Source organism: Gossypium arboreum, chromosome 9, assembly GCF_025698485.1.
Source record: "Gossypium arboreum isolate Shixiya-1 chromosome 9, ASM2569848v2, whole genome shotgun sequence".
Lineage (NCBI taxonomy): Eukaryota > Viridiplantae > Streptophyta > Magnoliopsida > Malvales > Malvaceae > Gossypium > Gossypium arboreum.
The window spans coordinates 50128565-50155978 of record NC_069078.1 but is presented as its reverse complement, the minus strand read 5'-3'; the positions used below and the strand labels follow the sequence as shown (position 1 = coordinate 50155978).

The following is a 27414-nucleotide window of genomic DNA, read 5'->3' as shown; positions in this document are numbered from 1 at the left end:
TAATGCTTATCAATCAAGTATACAAATGGCACCGCACGAAGCCTTGTATGGTCGTAAGTGTCGGACTCCTTTATATTGGACCGAGCTTAGTGAGAAAGCAGATTCACGGAGTTGATCTAGTTAAAGAAACCCAAGAGAAAATAAAAGTAATTCGGATTGCTTGAAAGTCGCTTCAGATCGACAAAAGTCATATGCGATTTAAAAAGAAAAGAGATTGAATTTCGGTGGGTGATAAAGTGTTATTGAAGGTGTCACCATGGAAAAAGATTCGAGATTTAGTCGAAAAGGCAAGTTGAGTCCGCGTTTTATTGGGCCGTCTGAGATTCTTGAGAGAATTGGACCATGGCATATCGGTTGGCCTTACCGCAGAGTTAGAAAGAATTCATAACGTGTTTCATGTATCAATGTTATGACGTTATCGTTCGATCCTTCACATGTGATTTCCTAACGAAATTGAGATTCGATCGGATATGACCTATGAGGAGGAACCAATAAAGATTTTGGCTCGAGAAGTTAAGCAGTTAAGAAATAAAAGTATAGCCTTAGTGAAAGTATTGTGGCACGACATGGGATAGAAGAGGCTACGTGGGAACCCGAGGAAGCTATGAGGAAACAAGACCCAAACCTCTTATCGGGTAAGATTTTCTGGGACGAAAATCTCAAAAGGGGAGAATTGTGACAACCCGAATTAGGGCCTAATCGAAATAGTGGTTTCGTGACCACAAATCCGAGATAGAAATAATTGTTTTATAATTATTTTGGGGTTTATGATATGATTGCATGATTGTGTGAAAATTTCGTGATGAAATTCTATGCCTAAAGTGCTTAAATTGAAAGTAGGGACTAAATCGAATAAGTTGCAAAATTTGCATCCCGGAAGTTTTAGTATGAAATTGTTTTGGAATATTAATTAGGAGGTCTTAAATAGCAATTTGACCAATTTTAAGTTCATGGACAAAATTAGGACATGGAAGGAATTTTGAAAGTTTAGTAAGGAGGGCATTTTGGTCATTTGGATATTAAATGAAATAAAATGGGAAAAATAACACAAAATTGATCATCATCCTCCTTAGTTGCTGCCGAATTCTCCTCTCTCCATAGCTAGGGTTTCTTCAATTTTCAAGCTCCATAGTAAGTGATTTCAAGCCCGCTTTTAATGTTCTTTACGTTTTGGAATCCCTAAGCTCGATTAAGCTTATGCTAGTAATAATTTAACCTAGGGTTCATATTGGGAAAAATACCCATAGGTGAAATTTGTGTATTTTGATGTTTTATGATAGATATGAGGTTTTAAATTATGTTAAATAACTTGTGCTACTCGGTTTTAAGTGAAAACGAGTAAAAGCAAGATAATCAGTAAAAATACCTATTGTTCATAACCATATGATAGAGTGAGAATTTGATGTTGTTGTAGAAGAGAAAATGTTCAGCATATCATAAAACATAAGAATAAGGGCTGAAATTAAATTCCGAGCCTAGGGGCAAAATTGTAATTTTGTAAAGTTAGGGGCAAAATGTAATTTTTCCATGATGTGATTTTGGATTGAAATAAATAGTATGAGTATTAAATGAGCTAAATGTGTTATTATTGATCAAGAAAGACGCGAATTGATCTCGAGCTGGGAAGGAAAAGTTTTGGACTAAATTGCAAAATTTCCACATTTTGCACCAAGGTAAGTTTGTATGTAAATATTACAATGATTTCATGTACATTCTTATATTTCAGCCTATTATATAAATATACTAGCTGATGTTAAAATATAAATCGACTATTGGAAGAATGGAAATAAATATAGAGAGAGAGATCCCGATTGAACATTCGGAGAGATCGAATGAAATAGAGGGAGCGTAGCTAGGTCACATGTATGATGCTGAGTGCACATCATGTGTACAAGAAAGCTACGAGACACCCTGTAGTAGCTAGGTCACATGTGTGATACGAGATGTATCCCATGTAGGCAAGAGAGCTACGTGAAAGATAAATGTACCTAGGTCGCATGCGTGATTCCAAGTGAAGGACACCATGTAGACAAGAGAGCTACGTGAAAGATAAATGTAGCTAGGTCGCATGCGTGATTCCAAGTGAAGGACACCATGCAGACAAGAGAGCTACGAGACAAATCGGTTAGGTCGCATGAGTGGTACTAAGTGTTCACCATGTGTACAAGAGAGCTAGAACTAAACGAAGTATGATGGTGGGGTGTGCAGTTGAAACCATTAAATATCGAGGATTGATCCGAATTGTTCAACGGGATGGTTTTGTGGTGATATTGTGGTTTGGACCTACACTTATGGTGAATGAAATGTGGTGAAAATGATTTGTGGTATATACATATATAAGATAAAATGAGGTTAGCATAAAGAATGTGTGAAAGAGTGAAATTAGCATTAAAACTGTTTTAGATGGTAGCAGTGACATGATTTTGAAAAATCACCAAAAATAGGAGGAATATAATTAGAGGTTTAATGAGATGTGAAATTAAAGTTTAATGAGTCTACTTTCATATAAAAGAAACAGAGCAAGCAAAGGAATTCTATATTTTGAGATATTTACAATTGTATGTGACTTGCTCAGGATGAATACGTGATCCCCTGTTCCAACTTTGAAAAATCATTAAAAACTATACAAAGCAAATTAAGAAATATAGTTTACATGCATAAATTCCTTATTGAGACTAGTTTTAAATGAAACAGACTTCAGGGTTGTTTGAATTGTGTACTGAGAGAAATTCAATTCGTAGTGAACAGAGGTCAGATCAGTCGAGCTGTGTAACAGGGGAAACTTTAACTAATAAACTGTACTAATCGGCTGAACCGAAAATTATAGAAAAAAATTATAAAAAACCTTTATGAGTCTAGATTCAGGGAAATTTTACGGATTTGAATTTTGAGTTTTGTAACTCGAGTTATGATTTATTTAGTGAATATGATGCAACAGAGACAGCTTAATCAAAGTGGAATGAATAAGTAGATATACTTGAATTGTTGTGTAAACATGTTAGATTCTTTAATTAGTATTTACATACTTACTTACTAAGCTATAAGCTTACTTTGTTTCTCTCTTTTGTCTTATAGTGTCCTCCGGCTTGCTCAGGAGTTAAGGATCGTGAAGATCTACCCACACTATCATACTTTAGGGTATTTGAATTAAACGTTTTGAATTATGGCATATTGTCTTATTGTCTAGGTTTAAAATATTAGTTACAGTACTCGACCAGCTACTTTGTACAAGCCATTAAAGTTGGCTAATATTGTTCAAGACATATGTTATACGATGCACTATCAAATTGGATGACATATTTATATCTCGGTTATGTTTAATGGTATGTGTTATGTTCTGGTAATACCTTGTATCCTGTTCCGGCGACGGTAATGGGTAAGGGGTGTTACACATAATCAAGAATTGCAGTTAAATATCTCATCGTGAAATTCGGTGTTCCAACTTAGTTGATTCATGTTTTACATTATGACATTCAACAAATCTCAAGTTTGAATCCCTGTATATGTAATCTCTTATCTTAGACTATGATCTCTTTTGTGAGTGTGTGTATGTATATAACTCATATTATGCAAACAAATATAGTTGAAAGATGTGTGATTGACCACAGTTAAATCTCATACTGTAAAACCCAAGATTTCCACCTATTCTCCTATATTAGAATTAGACAATCTCATATCATGCATAAGGCAGTAGATTTAGAAATATTTATAATTACATATAAAATTATTGTATGCCAATGATCACATTTCCTATCCATTCCATTATCTGCAACATAACAAGAAAAAAAACAAATGCTTGCATGAAGTGAGAACTAAGCATCTTATAAAGCCTCAAGTGTTAAACCCTTTCAAGCAATTCCACTATGGTTTTAAATCTTCTAATTTAGAACTAGTACAAAAATTTATAGCATAAGGCAAAGTCACATAAACAACACAAATAGGAAACTAAAACTTATGTTTTCCAAAAAAATGAGGCTTTACTTAACCAGAAACCCAATAATCAAATTTTAAAATTTTAAAAAATTGAGATTAATTAAAAAAAAAACTTGGGTTTAACAGGAATATAAAAATTACCTAGTTAAATAATGTTTAATTTTTATTAAGGCAAATGATCAAACATTTTACGTTCTACCAAATATGTAAACAAGTAAATTCAAGCAGTAAAGTAATGAACTTCACTACTGTTAAAATTTAACTTCAAACCCAAAACAAAAAAAAAGCCAAAATAAAAAAAATTAAACTTAAAAAAAAAAAAAGCCTAAATCAAAAGAAGAACCCAAAGAGAAATCACTAACGCACTAATAGAGCAATTAGCGAATAGAAGAAAATTGTAGTCTTTGCAGATACAATCCCAACAAATCCCAACTTGAAATTAAAATCCCTTGCTATCTACAGATAAAAAAAAAATCATGATGAACCAGTACTGGCCATGCTCATTTACAGAACATCAAGGAAGAGAAAAAGAAAGAAGAAATTATAGGGTATTAGTGAAATGAATATCTACTTCAAAAGCCTTGAGAGAATCCTTGAACGATTTTCTCATCTCTCCTGTCTTTATTTTATTTTTATTTTTCTTGCTCAAAAACTCTATAACTGATTCAAAGCTCAAAATCCAAACCCTAACTACTTATTTACCATAAACAACATATCTCAATTTGAAATTGAAATCCCTTACTATTGAGACAAGCAACCTGAAATCCCTTGTAATAAACAAAAATGCCCATAAAAACAAAATGTAATTAAAAAAAAAGCTTATACTTTTAACCCTAAATTGCCCTAAAACAATCGGATCAACCAATCGACCAAATTGTTTTTTAAAAACTCATTTTTTTTTCATAGCTCCCTACTAGTGAAATACAAGCAAAGAAGCAAAGAGATGAAATTCTCACAATGGAAGTGAGATTGAAGGTAATAAACACCTTACTCATCTGAACTTTAAGGAAGCTTTTTACAATATCGAGATATCTATCGATGGTCATCGTAGGATGAGAATAACGGAATGAGGAGATAAGGCTGGGGGTATGGTGGCTTGAGGTGTTTGCTAAGGTAGAATGGTAAAGGGCAAGAATGGGAGGTTATGTTTTTTTTGTTTATTTAGTGGAGGCTATATAGTGCTATTACTTAGGCTTGGTGGGGAATGGCCATTACGAGAGAAGGTGGAATAAGAGATGAATGAGATTTCATTGAATGAAGGATTTGATGAACCAAACTAATGAATAACTATTTATCACTAAATCAACCAGATCTAATCATGATGGTGAGTACTATAGTAGATATGATGGCTCAAATGAACAATGTCCAGGACCATTTGTGAAATTCCTAGAAAAATGTAATATTGTCCCACAGTACACCATGCCAGGATCACCCGATATGAATAGTGTAGTTGAAAGACAAAACATGACTCTTAAGGATATGGTAATGAGCATTATTGCTCATTCTACCTTATTTGAGTCCTTCTAGGGATAAGCATTAAAGACAGCAACTTATATTCTCAATAGAATACCCACTAAAGTAGTTGCAAAAACATCTTATGAGCTTTAGACAGGTCAAAAGCCTAGTCTAAAGCACTTTCACATTTAGGGATGTCCAGTTGACGCAAGGCCTTATAGGCCACATGAAAAGAAATTGGACCCCAAAATAATGAGCAACTACTTTATTGGTTATTCTGAGCGATCTAGGGGCTATAAGTTTTATGATCACATAATAAGGAATACTTTTGAGATGAGAAATGCAACATTTTTTGAGGATGTTGAGTTTGAAGGGAGAAATAAGGCTAGAGACATTGCTTTTAAGGAGGAATTGAATTTTAACTCAGTTCCTACTATCACCTTTAACAATGTTCAAGTTCGCATACCTATCATTGATCAAGAAGTGAATCCAAAACCTCAACAAGACAACGTTGAACAACTCCTTATTCAAGATGAGGTAATTGTTCCAAAAGAACAAACTCAATAACCTTAAAAACAAATGTCATTAAGGAGGTCCACAAGAGAAAAGAGAAATGCTATTCTAGACGATTATGTTGTATTTCTTCAAGAACATGAAGATGATAATGGAATGATGGAAGATGATTCAATTAAATTTTTTCAGGCTATAAAAAGTTCTAATTCTCAAAAGTAGATTAATGACATGAAAGATGAGTATAAGTCTATACAAGACAATAAGGTTTGGAAACTTGTCCCATTACCTAAAGGTGCAAAACTAATTGGTTGTAAATGGATATTTAAAACCAAGAGAGATGCAAATAGTAATGTGGAGAGGTATAAGATGTGTCTTGTAGGTAAAGGATATACTTAGAAAGAAGTATTGATTTTACAGAGACTTTCTCTCCAATTTCATCGAAAGACTCTTTCAGGATAATCATGGTGCTTGTTGCTCATTTTGATCTTTAGTTACATCAGATGGATGTTAAGACTGCATTTCTCAATGGCGACATTGAAGAAATAATTTATATGGTACAACTAAAAAACTTTGAGTCAGAAGACCCAAAGAATATGGGTTGCAAATTGAAAAAATCCATCTATGAACTCAAATAAGCTTCCCGTCAATGGTACCACAAATTTCATCAAGTAATTGTTTCCTTTGGTTTTGAGATGAATATTGTTGATAATTGTGTGTATCAAAAATTTAGTGAGAATAAGTACATATTTCTTGTTCTACATGTCGATAACATTTTGCTTGTCACTAATGATATAGGCTTATTGCACGAAATCAAAAAGTTTTTGTCTAAGTATTTTGAGATGAAAGATTTAGGGACGCCTCTTTTGTTTTAGGAATTCAAATACATCGAGACCGGTCTTGAGGTATTCTTGGATTGACACAAAAGAGTTATATCAATAAAGCACTCAAAAGGTTTGGCATGTAAAGTTGTAAACCAGGTGACACCCCTGGCGTTAAAGGAGAAAAATTTATTCTTACTCAATGCCCTAAAAGTAACCTTGAAATTCAAGAAATACAAAAGATTTCTTATGCATCAGTTGTTGGGAGTCTAATGTATTGTAACATCCCGATTTTGGGCTTAGTCGGAACAGTGGTTTCAGGACCACAAATCCGATGAGGAAAATTTCATTTTTATTATATTTTTATGGTGTACGATTTTATTCCGTGAAATCGTATACCATAAAAATATAATAAAAATGAAATTTTCCTCATCGGATTTATGGTCCTGAAACCACTGTTCCGACTAAGCCCAAAATCGGGATGTTACATGTATGCTCAAGTATGTACGCACCCGAATATTGCGTACATTATTGGGATGTTAGGCAAATATTTAAGCAACACTAGTATGGACCATTGGATAGCAACCAAGAAGGTTATGAGGTATTTTTAAAAAAAAAAAGATTATATGCTCACTTATAAGAGATTATATCATTTGGAGGTTGTAGGGTATTCTGAATCTGATTTCGTTGGGTGCCAAGATAGCAGGAAATCTACATCAGGCTATATTTACATGTTAGCTAAAAGAGCTATATCTTGGAAAAGTGTCAAATAGACAAATGTCACTTCTTCCACTATGGCAGTGGAGTTTGTAGCATGCTATGAGGCATCAAACCATGGAATATAGTTGCAAAACTTTGTCACTGGGTTACACATTTTAGAGAATATGGAAAGACCACTCAAATTATTTTGTGACAATAAACCAGCGGTGTTGTATTCCAACAACAAAAGGTTTGCCACCCAAGGTCTTTTATGAGCACGCCGCTGATATGGGTGTTACATTATTTAAGGATATCAATGAATTAGTGGGAGATTGTATTTTATTTACTTAATGTTTGTTTTAGACATTTATGTATTTGGTTATTTTTTGGTCAGAAATGAAGTATTCAATTTATTCAATCTATTTTGTTATTTTGAGACTGACCTCACTTAAGTTTAAAGAAGACCAGTTGGAAATAGACGTGTTTAGATCATATTGCATGTAATTTCCATGCTACACATCCATACTTGATCTATGTCATTTGGTTGTGTTAATATATATGATTAGGGATGGATTTAGTTACGATATATGTTACGAAAGTTGCCTTGGTTTTATGTTAACATAATTAATGGAAGAGATTGTTCAGAATATATTTTGGATATGATAGTAAAATTTTGAGATCATAAGGTTATATAATGACATGTAATTATAGAGAAATTAGTATATATATGTGGTCCAAGTAGAAGATTGTTGGAAAATATGGACATCACATATACAATAAAGGTAATTACATGTTATTATTTACTATCATAATAGGCTAGCCCAAATTAAAAGTGATCTAATTTGGTTAAGGTTTATTGGGCTTTAATTATTAAATAAAGTATGGGTCAAATATGTGTAGATACTCTAATAACTAATTTCTAATTGATGATGGGCTAATTAGAAATTAGGGCTAATATGCCAAAGTTGTATATATTAGGGTTATGGTTCCCAAGTTACACACAAGATAACTTTTCCAATATTTCATCCTTAGGAAAGAGAGAGCAAATATTCTCTGAATTTCTTGTGTACTAATTTGGAATATCAAATCCCTAAGATCCGAAAAACTTTAAGAAATTCATGGATTCAGGTACCCTTTTGCATCTAGTTCTGTTATCGTTTTATTCTTGATGATTTGACGTGACAGATCTTGGTTTACAATTTTAAGTTTATATTAGATCTTGTTTTCACAGTTCTGATAGAAATAACAAAGATGAATAAGAAAATGATAAACAAAAGAGGCGACCATTGATAGGAGTTTTGTTGGACTGACATGGTGGAGGAGTGATTATTGACAAACGAAGACAAGTGTGTTAAAATTTATTATTATATTTTTTAAGAAACATTTATTTATTTTGTATATTATTATTTCTTATGAAAAATATCTTTTTTGTTATATATTTTAAATTTACTATTATATTTTTTGAAATTATTTATGGATTTTATATATTTCTTTGAATTTTTAGAAGTGTGATCAACTTGAGATAATATGTAAATTTCAAGGGTTATTTTTTAAAATTAAGATTAAATTGATATAATATGTAAAAGTTTAGGGTTAAATTTGTTATTATACCTATTCTTTTAACTACCATGTCACTTGTTATTTTTATTTTAATGGGAGTAATCGAACCATGTAATTTGAGTGCTTGTTGTAATTTTTTTTATTTTGAGTGCCTAAAATAAAAATTTTTATAGTTAAGTGATTATCAGTATAGTTTACCCTTATTTTTAATATAATTATTCTTCTTTTATAATTATTATTTAATTTGTAAAATTCCATTAACCTAATCTTTTTAAAACAATTATTTATCCAAACAAATCAATTATAAATCAAATTTTTAAAATGTTAAAATTCTTCTTCCAACCACACACCTTGTTTCACCATCCACTTAAAATCTAAATCAACTAAATATTAATATTTTCAAGTTTTTTATAAAAAATATCAAAATAATAAGTATATAACATCTACTTATTCCTTAAGAAAAACCTTTTCTATTTATTTTATTTTTAACATTATATTATTCTTTTAAGACTTCACATTTAAAATTTAACTTTATTTAAAATATCTTGAAATGCTAAAAGATAAAATTGTAAAATTAAAATTTTCATTTATACAATAGTTTTATAATATTCCATACTCAATTTTAAATGATATAAGAAAAATCTTAAATTTAATAATTATTTTTAATATTTTTTATCGTTTAATTTTTGAGCTTGTAGTATTTCAAATTTTAAAACAACACCAAATTAACTAGTAATCTATATTGTTATTAAGTGCTTGATTGAGTTAATTTAATGGGTTGATCGAAAATAATTTAGTTGGAAAAATAGTAAAAGTTTTTTTTTTTGAAAAATAACAATTATTATTAGGCATTTTTGTCTTTTATGTTTTTATATAAAAGAGTTAATATACCATTTGGTACTTAAGTGTAGTTTTTATATTCAACTTGGTACTTGAGTTTTTTTTTTCAATTTGAAACTTGAGTTTGACTTCAATGTTCAATTTGGTATCCATTCCAAAAAACATCTCGTGGTTCAATGAATGTCTGACAAACGTTGTAGTAAAAAAAGGTAATTATGATAACAAAATGCTTAGATGCCAAATTAAATAGTGAAGCCAAACTCATATACTTAATTAGAACAAAATAAAACTCAAATATTAAATACCAAAACAAAAATTGAAACCAAACACAGGTATCAAATTGAATATTGAAAATAATAATATAAACCAAATAGTATGTAAATCCTATACAAAATGTATAAACATCAAAATACTCAGCCTTAATTTTAACAAAGGCATATACTCCATTTTCTTTTCTGAATAGAAAATAAACTACCAACTTCTAGTTGGTGATTAGAATTCAAAGTTGAAACCTACCCAACGTGGATTCCTTATGATATATACACTACATATAAATATATTATATTCTCAATATCCCATTACATGCTAGAAAATCACCAAACCAATGATTGAAATGTATGTTTGTCAAAAACAAGGTCCTTTTCAAACCCTGCCAACAATATAAATTTATATTTTATTTTACAAGAACCCACAGCTAGAGTTCATTGGGGAGCAATAATTCAAATTAAGAAAACTCCTCCCCAACCTCCTCCATTATAATTGTCTTAATTAATTACAATAATTAAGTTGTCATAAACTAGTGTTTTGAAATTACAATGCATAAACTTGGGCTCTGGCCTTCATTACGATAGTTTCCATCTTTTAAATCAGAGCTAGAGCTTTCCTATTACGTTGAGAGCTGTGTTTGCTTGCCTGGAAACAAGAAATGGATGAGAAAATCACGTACGACACATTTTTTGCTAGAAGCTTTAGTCGATCTGACCAAAAGAAACTTGGATATGGAGCATTTATTGGTTGTTTGTTAATTGCATTGAGCTTCTGTCTTGTTTTCATGCCTTACTCTTCTCCTCAGTCAATTCGTGAGTTCCCAAAACCCTTTCTTGTTTCTTGTCCAGTTATCCTCATTGATTGATTGATTGTTACTAATTTGTATATTTCAACGTCGGGTTTTGTTTTTCAAGGTTTGGGTACTAGTGTACCAAAGAGAATGAACTTGGTGTGCAAATCAGAAAAAAGATCAGATTACTGTGAGATCAATGGAGAAGATGTAAGGATCGATGCAAAATCCTCTACCGTTTTTATCGTTGCTTCATCCCAACAAAGCATTCGTGACCTTGAAGACAACAACACCTCCCTTCTTATCGGACCTTATTCTCGAAAAGAAGACCAAATTGCAATGAAAAGTGTGAGGAAATGGTTAGTGAAACCAGTTATGGAAAGCAATGTGATCCCCCATTGTAGTCAAGCTCACAGTGTTCCAGCTATTTTGTTTTCCCTTGGAGGATATTCAGGGAACAATTACCATGATTTTACAGACATCATTATCCCACTCTATTCCACTGCTCGAATCTTTAATGGAGAGGTCAAGTTTGTTGTTACCAACTCAAATCCATGGTGGATTAACAAGTTCCGAAACTTGGTTCAGAAGCTGTCTAATTACGAAGTCATCGACATTGATAATGAAGAAAACATACATTGCTTTACAAGTGTTGTTGTTGGTCTCAAACGTGCTCCTCAAGAGCTGAGTATCGATCCTTCAAAATCATCATATTCGATGAAAGATTTCAGGCAATTTCTGAGATCCGCCTACTCCTTAAACAAGGTGAGGGCGATCAAAATCGAGGACGAGGATGATGATGACGATGATGGGAAGACGAGACCTCGGCTTCTCATTGTTGCGAGAAACCGGACAAGAGCGTTCAGAAATACAGATGAAATCGTTGGAATGGCAAGAAATTTGGGGTACGAAGTAGGGGTAGCTGAGGCTGATGGGAATATACAAAGATTTGCTGAAATTGTGAATTCGTGTGATGTTATGATGGGAGTGCATGGAGCTGGGTTAACCAACATGGTTTTTCTGCCTGAGAATGCAGTTTTGATTCAGGTGATTCCTTTCGGTGGGGTGGAATGGCCGGCAAGAGCCGCCTTTCGAGAGCCGTCCAAGGACATGAACATAAGGTATCTAGATTATAAGATTAAAGCAGAAGAGAGTAGCTTGATAGAACAATACCCAGCAGATCATGAGGTATTCAAAAATCCATTATCCATTTCGAAACAGGGGTGGTTGACATTCAAGGCAGTGTATTTGGACAAACAGGATGTCAACCTTGACATCAATAGGTTTAAAATCACTTTGTTAAAAGCTCTTGAGCTTTTACATCAGTAAAAAATTTATGTATATTCATTTGGATTTTCTGTTGTATCTTCAAATTTACATCCTACGGCTAAATGAACATTGTTCATGCATACTTCGAATTTACTTCAACGTTGGAGTTGGTAACGATTTGGGCTGAAAATTGGCTGTGAGGAGTGATGAAGTAAGAAAATTGCTTTAGGATTAGAAATAATGAATGAGAATTTTTGAAGGATTAAAAGTAATTTTATCATTATACCAATATATAATTTTATAAAATTTTAAAAATTAAATGAAAAATCTATCATGAGGGGTCAATGTTACTGCTTGCCTTCTTGCCTTTGCTCCTGGTTTCAGGCTTGCATAATGAAAAGAAATATAAGCTAGAAGGAAGTCAGAGTTGACACTCCGGTCGCTCTCCAAGACTTAAATGAATAATGAAGGTGTGATCTTTTTTTATGAATATGATGAATCGTAAAATTACCTTATAAGGGTTTTTAGAATTTTTTTTATGCTTACCTCGTTCGTCTCTTAGGTGACTATCGTGTTATCTTTGGAGCCCAAAGTGCCTTGAGATTGATTCACTCTTTCCTTTTATCTATTTGTTTTCTTTGCTAGTTTTGTATGTACAAAGTTTTGTATTCTCCTAACACTCGTCAAGTACTTTGGGTGATTTAGATGATTAAAAGTGTTTATGGGCTAGGCCGAACATGATTAAAACTTGATTCTAAAATATTTTCAAGTTTATATATATTTTTGAGTCGGCTTAATCCATTAAAATGTTTGTTTTACTATTAAAATTTTTTAAAAATATATTAACTTTTTAAAATTATTATTTTATATATTTTTATAATTAAATTTTAATTTAAAATATTTTTATCATTTAAATTAAATTCAAATCAAATTGGACTGACTCAAAATAAAAATTCATTATTCAAGTTGGACTCTAACCATGTCTAGACTATCCAACTAGATAAACTACTCAATCTTTGGAAAAGTTTACTTGGTACTTGGCTATCTTTTGTATATATTCTAATTGCTTTGGGTTTCTCTCGGCCCTATTGTTTTTTGGGCTTTATAAACGTGTCATAACAAAAATAAAATAAAGCTCTCGAAACCCGAAAATCTAACAAATTTATACATTGCTGTCCATGTATCTCCCAAGCATTAACGAGGAGCATGAGTGCAAAAACATATAGATATATGGTAAACTATAGACTTACTCATTATCAAAATTTTCAATTTAGTCACTAATATTTTAGATTATTTATATTTTAGTTATTTTCCGTTAAATGGTTAACATAAGTAAAGATGTAGTTTTTCTAACTAGTATAATAATAAATTTAGTCTTCAATACTTATATATTTTATCAATTTAATTCTAATTCTAAAGAATTCAATAAATTTAATCATTCACATTTAGAAATTCTACCAATTTGATCTTCAAACACATATAGTTAAATATAAGTATAATTATATTTAAATACATATAATTAAATCTTGATAAACTTATAAATAATCTTGTGATTTTGATAAACCCAAAAACTCATAACCTCCCAAAACTCAATCATTCTTAATTTGCTAATAGCATTCTCAACAGAGGAACCAAATTTTTTTCTTATGAAACCTAACAAATAATTAACAAATAAAAAAAGCGAAAAAGCTTCCTATAAGCCTTTTTTAAATCATCATATCTTACATTCTTGTCAACTTTAAGAATCGTACAATAATTTGTACCCATCTCTAAGCAGAAAATTTATTGTAAAATTTATTTTCATCTAATTTGTTTGCAATTTATTTAGAAAAAGATGTAAATTTTATGGGTTTTCAATTTTCCTAACTTGGGTTTTAGATTTCTTATTATTTTTGTAACATCTTTAATTTTTAGATACATATATTTTTTGAATTTATAATTTCTTTTATATTTTAAAAAACTATATAATTTTTATATAAAACTACTTTTAAAATTTTAATTATTTTTATAAAAAATAGATTATGGCATCACCAATGCTATGCGTCACAACTTAAGAGTTCCATTTGTCTTATATTTAATACCATTACAAAAAGTACCAAAACTCTTGATGAATGAAAATTCGGTACAAACTTAGGACAAAAAAAATGTACGAACTTAGGAGAATGTGATAGTTCGAGGCTAAATGCATATTTGAGCATTATAATTATAATTAAAATAAACACATAACATTATTTATAAAAGAATATATAAATAATTTTTATTTTGTATTTTTTCATAGTATATAATTTATATTTAATTATATGTTTTAGGATCAAATTGATAGAATTTGTAAATGTGGTGGGTTAAATTTATTAAGTTATTTAGAATTAAGATCAAATTGATAGAATGTGTATGTATTGAAGATTAAATGTGTTATTATTCCAATTAGAAAAAGGTCATGTCATCACTTTTGTTAACCATTTAACGAAGAGTGATCAAAATAGAAATGATATAAAACGGGAGTGACCAAAATACAAATAATCTAAAACATTAGTGACTAAATTAAGAATATTCATAATTTGGTGACTAAAGCAGAAATACACTAATAGTTGAGTAACTAATTCTATAGTTTACCCTTTTCTTTTTGCACATAAACCCTTTCTAACTTTTCTAATTCGCATTCATACTAAGGTTAAGGGCTAATTCTTCATTGTTTTTAGAGTTCTCTAGTCTTGTAAAAAAATATGGTTGAAAGATAAAATGTTTTTTTTTACTATGATAGTGGAAAGTTAAAAATTATTTAAGGTATATGATATTTAAATAATTTAATATAATGATACATGAAATATAAATTTTAAATATCTTTTAATTAATTAATATAAGTTATTTATAAAATTAAAAATACATAAAATATGTTTTAAACTTAAACATAATAAATTATATTTAAATAAAATAATATATTAAATATAAATAAATCTATTTTATAAACCTTTTCAATAATTAATATAAATAAATATTTTGATAATTTTCACTTTCATTGCTTTTGTTGGAAAATACACTTTCAAAACTACAAATGCAATGAAAAACGAGAACTAAGTAAAAGAGGGGCCCCTGAAATGAATGAAGTATTGGGCTTAGTTAGTTTACTGAACCGGAATGAGGTAATGGGTGATGGGCAATGTGAGAGTTTGAGAAATGGGCACTGCAAAATGATGTTGCGATGGGCTTCGTAACGGATACTAATGATAATGTGGTGGAAGTATGCTTGGTGGTAGGTGGGCCTTTGAAACCAACAATTGTCAAATTTAGAAAATAGCCTTGATCCAAGTTTTGTAGTATCCGATGAGGGTTGTACAGTTCCTCACAATGCAAAATTATTATTTGGTAAAATATTGGGGTTTCGTTGATAATTACGAGTAAAAGATAGTAAGTAATAAAAAGAGTTCCTTTCTATCCATTTTGAAAAATAGGAAATTCATTGGATCAATTTTGAAGAATTATTCGAGAGTTGAACTAGATATATGACTCTAGTGGGTGGCATTCGTTGGAGGTCTCTTTAGCCACTAAGTGCTATTCTCTAGTCCTAAGTTTTCAGAGTTTTGTATTACATAAAATGATTATTTAAGAGATTAAGTTTTTATTTATTTATTATATTAGAGTTTCGACTATATAAGATTTATAAAACTGAATATTTAATTAGTTTTAAAAGTGTTTAATTTCTTATTTTTCTTTAAATAAGGTTAGATTAAAATGTTAATGTAAAATTTTATATTATTTTCTTCGAAGTTTATATTTATTTTAAACTTTATAATGTGAAAGACCTTAGAATGATAATTGCTAGAAAAATATAGTGGCAGAAAAAGTGTTGCGAGCAGTGCCAACTATTTCAAGCACTAATGAAGAACAAAGATGAAAACTACAATATGTTTACGCAGTTCGGTTTCCTTACGTTTTCAGGACCTTGCCAAAGAGATAACCCATTATCTTAACACCTTGTACAATAAGCGATTACAAATTCTAACACTCTCCAATTTAGCAAACTCACTTTTTCACTTAAGATCTAGATCACTCTTAGGCTAAAAATAAGTAATTCACATGTTTTCACACTCAATGCACTAACAAATATAAGTTCCTTTCTAAACAGAGACGTGCTAAAAATCTTAGTACAGAACCTATACAATCTCAAATCTCAAGTATTTAAATTAGTTTTGGTTTACTAACATACTAGATCATTTATAATCAATCTTCCCATCAATAATGCAAGATAATTAGCATGGAAAATATATTCAGTAAATTTAGGATAAGTCTTCAAATCTTCAGGTTATGTCACACCTAGTTCCCTCTATGTCCGAAAATTAAGAAATAATTGAAGGGTTAAATTGAAAGAAGCCATAAACTGGTAGTCTCTACTGGAAAATCAGGAAAAGTTAGGAACAAAATTGGACAAGGTTGAGATCCAATTCTAGTTCGATCGAATTAGAACCAACTGGTCCCTTAGTAAGAGACAAAATGATTGCCAATGGATGGTTTCTAAACAATTGAAAATCGTGAAGAAAGAGTTATAAATAGCTGGGAAATGACTTCCCAAAGAGACTTCTTCTCAAATCTGTTTCATTTTTTTCTCTTATTCATCTTTTTCCTTGGTTGATCCGAAGAAATAGTTAGGGGAAGCTCTGCATGGAACAATGATCATCAGGTTCAAATACGAAAGGTAAAGAATCCAGCAAGCTGCTTCCAGAAGAGTGGAAGCTCTTGTTAGTACAAAACTTCGGTGAGGAAAATTTCGAACACACGAACAGAACCCGAATAGAAGAAGAAATAGGACAAGGCTCCAAGGCGTGTATTAAGCCACTATCTTTAAGGTTATATTTGCCCCCACTTATCTTCGGTGTGCAAATGAGTTCCAAGCAAATTAACCTCGACGATACAATGAAGCCAATGACTATTTGCGTTTTGTACTGACGAGAATAGTCCACTACACATTGAGCAATATATGACAAGAAACTCAATTTCTATAAAGGATTTTTGTAGTAATACTTTATAAAATAATCTAATAATATTAGAAAAGCGAAGGAAGGAAAGAAAGAATCTTAGAATTTGATGGTATGATTTCCAAATGAAATCTCATTCCTATTTATAGGAATTTTCATGTCTCTTCATAGAGACATCTTTCATCAATAGGTGTCTTTCTGAATAATAATATATTTAGAATTATTCATTTAATTATAAATATTCAAATAAAATTATTTAAATAGTTATAATTCTTTTCAAAAATCAAACAATATAATCTTTTGATTAATTACACCTATTCATTTATAGTTATTGGAACACTATAAATATTTGAAAATGTTCCAACAATCTCCCCCCATTTTCAAAATATTTTAGATTTTGATATTCTTGAAAATCAATTTGCATAAATGAAAGGTATCTTACGGTTGAACCTTCACTTAGTGAAAACATGTTAAAGTTAATCGAAATTGCATGGTAGACTAAGCTTTGAACCAACTATTTCATTTGATTAACTGAATACATCTCACACAATGATTTCAACATCAGTCAATGCATAGTGTCTAGGGACACTATTATGGCCATGTGTCTGTGTCCTCTTTTCATGAGTGCTATCAGAACCAAGCCCTTGAGCTCCTAGAAGCGGTCATACTTCCACTCACATAGGTAGATCCCATCAAGAGTGTTCCCGTAATTATAACACTCTAACATTTTATGTTATGGGTCCATTAATAGTACATTACTCATCATTCCCTTATCATTACGGGAACCTAGCACTTTAATCTTAGGATGGATTTATTTACAGTCCTAACAGTCACATACTAATGATGTACTTTATCTTATTAAACTCAAGACTTGATGTTATACCAAGCATTGAGTCAAGTTTCCATCATGGGTGACTCTAATTAATGGGCTTGAGTCCCATCCCTTTTGAGGTCCCTTTTACTATATCTCTAGCAAGACTTTTTGTCAAAGGATCTGCCAAATTTTCACTTGACCTCACATAATTAATAGTGATCACTCCATCAGAAATTAATTGGTGGACATAACTATGTCTTAATCCAATGTGTCTAGACTTTCCATTATATACTTGGCTATATGCCTTTGCTAGAGTAGCCTCACTATCACAACGGATAGAAATAGGTGACATTGGCTTAGGCCATAAAGGTACATCATAAAGTAAATTTCTTAACCATTCTGCTTCTTTAGATTCAGCGGCTAATGCAATAAATTCTGCTGCCATGGTGGAATCAGTAATACATGTTTGTTTCTTGGAACCTTAAGAAATGGCTCCTCCATCAAGAATGAAAATACAACCACTAGTAGATGCATGATCTTCCAAACTTATAATCCAACTAGCATCCGAATACCCTTCTAAAACTGGAGGATATCCATTATAACACAATCCATAGTTAATAGTTTTCTTTAAGTACCTAAGTACTCTATTCAAAGCTTGCCAATGCAAGCTATTTGGATTACTTGTGTACCTACTCAATTTCCCAATAGCATATACAATATCTGGTATTGTACAAGTCATTATGTACATAAGACAACCAATTAGACTTGCATATGTCAATTGATCAATTTTCCTACCAACATTAGATACTAATTTTATTTGAGGATCCATGGGTGTAGATGCAGGTATACAGTTGAAAAGATCAAACTTTTTAAGCACTTTTTTAATGTAATGTGATTGTGATAAAGCTATAGTGCTTTCATCTCGGGTTATTTTTGTGACAACCCGAATTAGGGCCTAATCGGAATAGTGGTTTCATGACATTAAATCCGAGATAGAAATAATTGTTTTATAATTATTTTGGGGTTTATGATATGATTGCATGATTTTATGAAAATTTCGTGATGAAATTCTATGCCTAAAGTGCTTAAATTGAAAGTAGGGACTAAATCGAATAAGTTGCAAAATTTGCATCCCGGAAGTTTTTAGTATGAAATTGTTTTGGAATATTAATTAGGAGGTCTTAAATAGCAATTTGACCAATTTTAAGTTCATGGAGAAAATTAGGACATGGAAGGAATTTTGAAAGTTTAGTAAGGAGGGCATTTTGGTCATTTGGATATTAAATGAAATAAAATGGGAAAAATAACACAAAATTGATCATCATCCTCCTTAGTTGCTGCTGAATTCTCCCTCTCTCCATAGCTAGGGTTTCTTCAATTTTCAAGCTCCATAGTAAGTGATTCCAAGCCCGTTTTAATGTTCTTTACGTTTTGGAATCCGGAAGCTCGATTAAGCTTATGCTAGTAATAATTTAACCTAGGGTTCATATTTGGAAAAATACCCATAGGTGAAATTTGTGTATTTTGATGTTTTATGATAGAATATTAGGTTTTAAATTATGTTAAATAACTTGTGCTACTCGGTTTTAAGTGAAAGCGAGTAAAAGCAGCATAATCGGTAAAAATACCTATTGTTCATAACTATATGATAGAGTGAGAATTTGATGTTGTTGTAGAAGAGAAAATGTTCAGCATATCATAAAACATAAGAATAAGGGATGAAATTAAATTCCGAGCCTAGGGGCAAAATTGTAATTTTGTAAAGTTAGGGGCAAAATGTAATTTTTCCATGATGTGATTTTTGGATTGAAATAAATATTATGAGTATTAAATGAGCTAAATGTGTTATTATAGATCAAGAAAGACGCGGAATTGATCTTGAGCGGGAAGGAAAAGTTTTGGACTAAATTGCAAAATTTCCACATTTTGCACCAAGGTAAGTTTGTATGTAAATATTACAATAATTTCATGTACATTCTTATATTTCAGCCTATTATATAAATATACTAGCTGATGTTAAAATGTAAATCGACTATTGGAAGAATGGAAATAAATATAGAGAGAGATCCCGGTTGAACAATGGAGAGATCGAATGAAATAGAGGAGCGTAGCTAGGTCACATGTATGATGCTGAGTGCACATCATGTGTACAAGAAAGCTACGAGACACCCTGTAGTAGCTAGGTCACATGTGTGATACGAGATGTATCCCATGTAGACAATAGAGCTACGTGAAAGATAAATGTAGCTAGGTCGCATGCGTGATTCCAAGTGAAGGACACCATGTAGACAAGAGAGCTACGTGAAAGATAAATGTAGCTAGGTCGCATGCATGATTCCAAGTGAAGGACACCATGTAGACAAGAGAGCTACGAGACAAATCGGTTAGGTCGCATGAGTGGTACTAAGTGTTCACCATGTGTACAAGAGAGCCGAACTAAGCGAAGTATGATGGTGGAAATGTGTCTTTGAAACCATTAAATATCGAGGATTGATCCAAATTGTTCAACGGGATTATTTTGTGGTGATATTGTGGTTTGGACCTACACTTATGGTGAATGAAATGTGGTGAAAATGATTTGTGGTATATACATATATAAGATAAAATGAGGTTAGCATAAAGAATGTGTGAAAGAGTGAAACTAGCATTAAAACTGTTTTTAGATGGTAGCAGTGACGTGATTTTGAAAAATCACCAAAAATAGGAGGAATATAATTAGAGGTTGAATGAGATTTGAAATTAAAGTTTAATGAGTCTACTTTCATATAAAAGAAACAGAGCAAGCAAAGGAATTCTATATTTTGAGATATTTACAATTGTATGTGACTTGCTCAGGATGAATACGTGATCCCTGTTCCAACTTTGAAAAATCATTAAAATTGTACAAAGAAAATTAAGAAATATAGTTTACATGCATAAATTCCTTATTGAGACTAGTTTTAAATGAAATAGACTTCAGGGTTGTTTGAATTGTGTACTGAGAGAAATTCAATTCGTAGTGAACAGAGGTCAGATCAGTCGAGCAGTGTAACAGGGGAAACTTTAACTAATAAACTGTACTAATCGGCTGAACCAAAAATTATAAAAAAAAATTAGCAAAAAGCTTTATGAGTCTAGATTCAGGGAAATTTTACGGATTTGAATTTCGAATTTTTTAACTCGATTTATGATTTATTTAGTGAATATGACGCAGCAGAGACAGCTTAATCAAAGTGGAATGAATAGTGAAGTTAAAGTAGATATACTTGAATTGTTGTGTAAACATGTTAGATTCTTTAATTAGTATTTACATACTTACTTACTAAGCTATAAGCTCACTTTGTTTCTCTCTTTTGTCTTATAGTGTCCTTCGGCTTGCTCAGGAGTTAAGGATCGTGAAGATCTACCCGTACTATCATACTTTAGGGTATTTGAACTAAACGTTTTGAATTATGGCATGTATAGTTGGCTTAATTATTTTGTTACGTGTCATATTTGTCTAGGTTTAAAATATTAGTTACAGTACTCGACCAGCTACTTTGTACAAGCCATTAAAGTTGGCTAATATTGTTCAAGACATATGTTATACGATGCACTATCAAATTGGATGACATATTTATATCTCGGTTATGCTTAATGGTATGTGTTATGTTCTGGTAATACCTTGTATCCTGTTCCGGCGACGGTAACAGGTAAGGGGTGTTACAATTTTAATCACAAGAATAACATCTGCTACACCCATATCCTTCATAGCAAAGTTGTTTGACAAGAATTTCTTTGTGTTTTCTATTTGTTCTAAATTCGTGCCAAAAATGAGCATGTCATCTACATATAAGCAAATTATGACACCTATTCCATTTTCAAATTTGCTATATATACACCTATTAGATTCATTTATTTTATAGCCATTAGCTAAAACAACATTGTCAAACTTTTGGTGCCACTATTTTGGTGCTTGTTTAAGTCCATATAAAGATTTAGCAAGCTTACAAACCTTATGCTTTGTTCTGGAACAACAAATCCTTCCGGTTGTTCCATGTACACTTCCTCTTCCAATTCACCATTTAAAAATGCAGTTTTAACATCCATTTGGTGAACAACCAAATTATTGAGGTAAGTGATATTAAGAGTCTAATTGTAGCAATTCTTGCTATTGGAGCATAGGTATCAAAGTAATCAATAGCTTGTTTTTGTGTAAAACCTTTGGTTACCAACCTTGCTTTAAACTTATCAATGGTTCCATCGACCTTCATTTTCTTTTTGAAGATCCATTTACAACCTATTGGTTTGGAACCCGGTGGAAGATCAACTAAGATCCAAGTTTGATTTCCCATTATTGAATCTATCTCATCATTTATTGCTTCTTTCCAAAAAGCAGAGTCTTGAGATTTCATTGCCTCTTCAAATGTCATAGGATCAGATTCTGTATTGTAACAATAAGGTATCTTATTGCATATACTTTCACCTTTTCCTTTTACAAGAAACATAATGAAATCTGGTCCGAAATCTTTGACCTTTTTAATACTCTTACTTCTTCTTAATTCTTGACAAGATTCATCATTATTATCAATTTATTCCAATAGAATCTCATTCTCATTTGAAGAATGAATCAATTGTTGTGGCTGTAATTATCTTGATATAGAATTAAATCTATTTTCATCATAAATAGCATCTCTTGATTCAATAACAGTATTAATTGAAATTGAATCATTTGGTTCAATTACCATGAACCTATATGCCTTGCTATTATGTGCGTATCCTATAACTATGCATCAAATTCCTCTTTCACCTAACTTTTTACATTTAGGTGTTGGAACTTTGACAATAGCTCTACAACCCCAAACCTTCAAATAATTAAGGTTTGGTTTTCTTTTCTTCCATTGTTCATAGGGGGTTCTTTTAGTTTCCTTATTAGGAACTCTATTTAATAGATGACAAGCTGTTAGAATAGCTTCTCCCCCAAAACCTTGTCCAAGACCTGAATATGATAACATTGAATTTACCATTTCAGTCAAGACTCTATTTTTCCTTTCAGCTACACCATTTTGTTGTGGTGTGTAGGGGGCTGAAACTTGATGGATAATCCCAGTGGATTCAAAATAACTTGGATTATAGTATTCTCTACCTCTATTCGATCTTAAGCACTTGATAAATGATTCACACTGAAGTTGAACTTCAGATTTATAAATTTTAAATTTATCAAGTGCTTCATCTTTTGAATGCAATAAATATACATAACAATATCTAGAACAATCATCAATAAAAGTAACAAAATATTTCTTTCCACCTAATGTAGGAATATTATGCATGTCACGTAAATCACTATGTATCAAATCAAGCAATTTTGTATTTCTTTCAACCTTAGGGAAAGGGTTTCTTGTAATTTTAGTCAACATACATGTATTGCATTTTCCAATATTATTATTAAAAACAGGAATTAAATCTAACTTATACATGTAATTCAATTTCCTATCATTCAAATGACCTAATCTATAATGCCATAAACAAAAAGACTCAACCATATAAGCAGAAATAGTATTTTTATTCTTATTAATAATATTTAGTTTGAACATACTCTCATACATATACCCTTTCCCTATAAAAATTCCTCCCTTAGACAAAATAAACTTACCTGCCTCAAAAACAAGTTTGAAACCAAACTTATTTAACAGACTTCCAGACACTAAATTCTTTCTAACTTCTGGTACATAATATACATCATTTAAGGTTAAAACCTTTCCAGAAGTGAATTGTAGTTCAACAGACCCTTTGCCTTTGATTGCTACGGTGGAGGAATTTCCCATGTACAAGACATTGTCATTTTCACATTGTGTGAACTTTGTGAACATGCTTTTGTCTTTGCACACATGTTTAGTTGCTCCGGTATCAATCCACCATGTATTATCATCTTGAGCCATATTAATTTCAGATATCATTGCAATGAGCTTTTTGTTATTATCAGCCTTAGAAGATGATTTCTTCTTTAAAAATCGACATTCATTCTTGAAATGTCCCGACTTACTACAATGATAGCATGAGCCATTTTGTTTCTTTTTGAACTTAGGTGCTCTATCAGTTTGTTTGAACTTTCTCTTGAATGGTTTAGTAGTCTGTACTTCCTCCATAACATGCACTTTGGCATTTTCAGAATTTAGATTCTGATCTTACTTTCGATATTCTTCTTCAATACGAAGATGATTTGCCAAAGCCTCAAAAGATATTTCCTCTTTCTTATGTTTTAGACTTCTTTTAAAGTCTTTCCAAGATAGAGGAAGTTTGTCTATTATGGAAGATACAACAATCATTTCATCCATTTTCATATCATATTGCTTGAATTAATTCAGCATATTTTCAATATCACGGAATTATTCCATAACAGAACAACCATCAACCATTTGATAATTATTGAAACGTCTGACAATAAATTTCTTACTTGTAACATCCTCGGTCATGTATCTTGTCTCCAATTTGTCCCATAATTCTTTAGCGGTGACCTTGTTTTGGTAGGTGTCGAACAAACCATCAGATAAACCATTCAATATGTGGCCCATGCACATGTAATCAACATTGTCCCATTTTTGTCTTTCTCGGGTTGCAGCAACAGATTCATTTTCAACCTCGTCAGGTCTTAGAGTATCCAAAACATAAGTAATCTTCAAAGTTGATAATAGGAAGTGCATCTTTTTCTGTCATCGTCGAAAATTGTCACCGTCAAACCTATCAAGTTTGACAAAATTGGAAGCCAACTCCCTTAGTGTTCCACTTTCATGAGTTGTGGTAGTCATCATGAAATATAACCTTAAAATTGTTAGTAAAAAACTTCGGTGAGGAAAATTTCAAACACACGAACAGAACCCGAATAGAAGAAGAAATAGGACAAGGCTCCAAGGCGTGTATTAAAGCCACTATCTTTAAGGTTATATTTGCCCCCACTTATCTTCGGTGTGCAAATGAGTTCCAAGCAAATTAACCTCGACGATACAATGAAGCCAATGACTATTTGCGTTTTGTACTGACGAGAATAGTCCACTACACATTGAGCAATATATGACAAGAAACTCAATTTCTATAAAGGATTTTGTAGAAATACTTTATAAAATAATCTAATAATATTAGAAAACGAAGGAAGGAAAGAAAGAATCTTAGAATTTGATGGTATGATTTCCAAATGAAATCTCATTCCTATTTATAGGAATTTTCATGTCTCTTCATAGAGACATCTTTCATCAATAGGTGTCTTTTTGAATAATAATGTATTTAAAATTATTCATTTAATTATAACTATTCAAATAAAATGATTTAAATAGTTATAATTCTTTTCAAAAATCAAACAATATAATTTTTTGATTAATTACACCTATTCATTTATAGTTATTGGAACACTATAAATATTTGAAAATGTTCCAATAGCTCTGGCATTTGAAAAAGCTAAGCGAGAGAAGAGACAAATAAGTGTTAGGTGAGTTTCTATACTCCATCCCTGTAATGCTGTATAGCTGGCATGGTTTTGTGTTACAATCTGTGATGATGAATAAACTCTATTGATTGTGAATAATAAGCCTATATGAAACTTATTTGATATATGGTATCCGTCTTGTAGTTCGGTATGCATGAGATAGTTAGAAATCCATGTTTAAAGAGGATAGTGTACTTCATGTTAGTATATAAGTGAAATGCATATATTGTATGATAAAAATGGTGGGAAAATAATTGACGAGATAGATGAAGCTAGGATTTGAGGACGGGAATTCTTGTTAGATACTGCTATACGGTGTTGCTGTGTGGAAGTCGTGATGTGTAAAGCTTCGGGCCTTGCGAAAGAGACATTGCGGTGTTTGAGCATTAAGGTATATGAATGGAGAAATGGTGTAATGGGTGAAGGAATAAGGAAATTGGAATTCCGTTAAGATTCTGCCATCCGAAATTATTGGGAGCAAACCTTGATATGCGAATCTCCAAGCCTTACCGAAGGGGACACTTCGATGTTCAAGCATCAAGGTGGATACAGTATAAAACAATATTGATGACTTTAAGTTTCTATAGAGCAACACCGAGAAGGCGACCAATATGCTTTATGGGGCAACACCACGATGGTGTTAAGGTCCTACGGGGTAGTCGGTTGGGATAATAAACAAGGGGATTACGAGCTGTAAGACTGTGGCTCGGCTATGGAAACCACTGGACATTAAACATGGGATATACTAGGTAAGACCATAGCTCGACTATGGTAGTATAGAGAGTTCGTCGAGACAATAAATGCAAGGTAGTCCGCAGGGACACTAAACACGTGGTAGTTTATTGGGACATTAAACATGGGGTAGAATGTTTAGGACGGTAATTAGAAAAATCACGCATAAGGAAAATGCAAGTATCGGTGAACAGGTTGAGAAATCTGTCGGACAAAGTGAGAGTAATAGAAAGGGGAAACAAACCACTAGAACAATAACCATGAAAGCTAGTGGGGCAGTGGAGTGGTAACCCATAATGAAGTGGTTATGAGAAATAACATGTCAATATGTTCTTGGTGTATAGGCAAATGAAAGAAGATTTATTCAAGGATCACATATAAGGATCCACCAATAAAAGCCACCAAAAGGTTCTTAGTGAGATCTTGTATGGTAGAGATTGAGCATAGGCACAATGGATAGTCCATTGAATAAAGAAGGGTTAGTTGGAACCCATCAATAGAGAGAGTTACATAAGGGGACACTAAAAGTGATAGATATGTTTGTCAAAATTATTCTTCTTTAAGAGGGGGTTATATTGCAAAGTACACGTTAAAGGGCTAGTTCAGTAGGGAACCATCACATAAGAAGAATCGTAAACTCAAACAGTAACTTAGGTGATAGTTTGCTAGATACGATAGACTGAAGTGGTTTTCAGTAGATGGACATGTTACACTTATATTATGGTATCATGAATAAGGTGGATTAAAAAGGAGTAATCCAAACACTACTCATCTTAAGTGAGATTTAGTCTGCCAAAGTGGCGGGGGACCTCAATAGTTATCTAAATGGATAAGGTATCAACAAATCTTTTGGGACTATGGTAAGATATAGAGTCCGTTATGAGCTAAAAAAAATTGGAATGATCGTCAAGAGAGACTTACCCAAGGGCTTTGAGGAGGGTAGGCCTAAGGGACTACCTTGTAAGAACATGGTGCAAAGAAGAATCCATACTAAGGGTAAATGGAAGTAGGAATACAAGTAATGGAAAGGACAGAGTCCATGGAGATGGAGAGTTTTTCGAGAAACCGTTAAGACTGATCGATGGATAATAGGGCTGTTGAGGAGGAAGTCGTATGATGATTTATTCACCAACAGATAGGATCGGGAATAAATCAAAGCCTGCTACGTAGGCTTTAAGGAAAAATTTACCTGCACAAGTAATGAGTTAATTTCATTTAGTTTCTTTTCTTTTAATACCCTTGCGAGACGAGGTCTAAGTATATGTAATTCAGTTAGGGGACTCACTTCTTTTGGAACTTACAGAGGTTTGAACTGTGGT

At 31.9% G+C, this 27414-nt stretch overlaps 1 pseudogene; it reads left to right on the top strand.

Annotated features, from left to right (window-relative positions):
* Nucleotides 1-10612: 10612 nt before the first annotated feature.
* On the top strand, nucleotides 10613-12303 carry LOC108456266 (beta-1,2-xylosyltransferase XYXT1-like; annotated as a pseudogene).
* Nucleotides 12304-27414: the final 15111 nt, after the last annotated feature.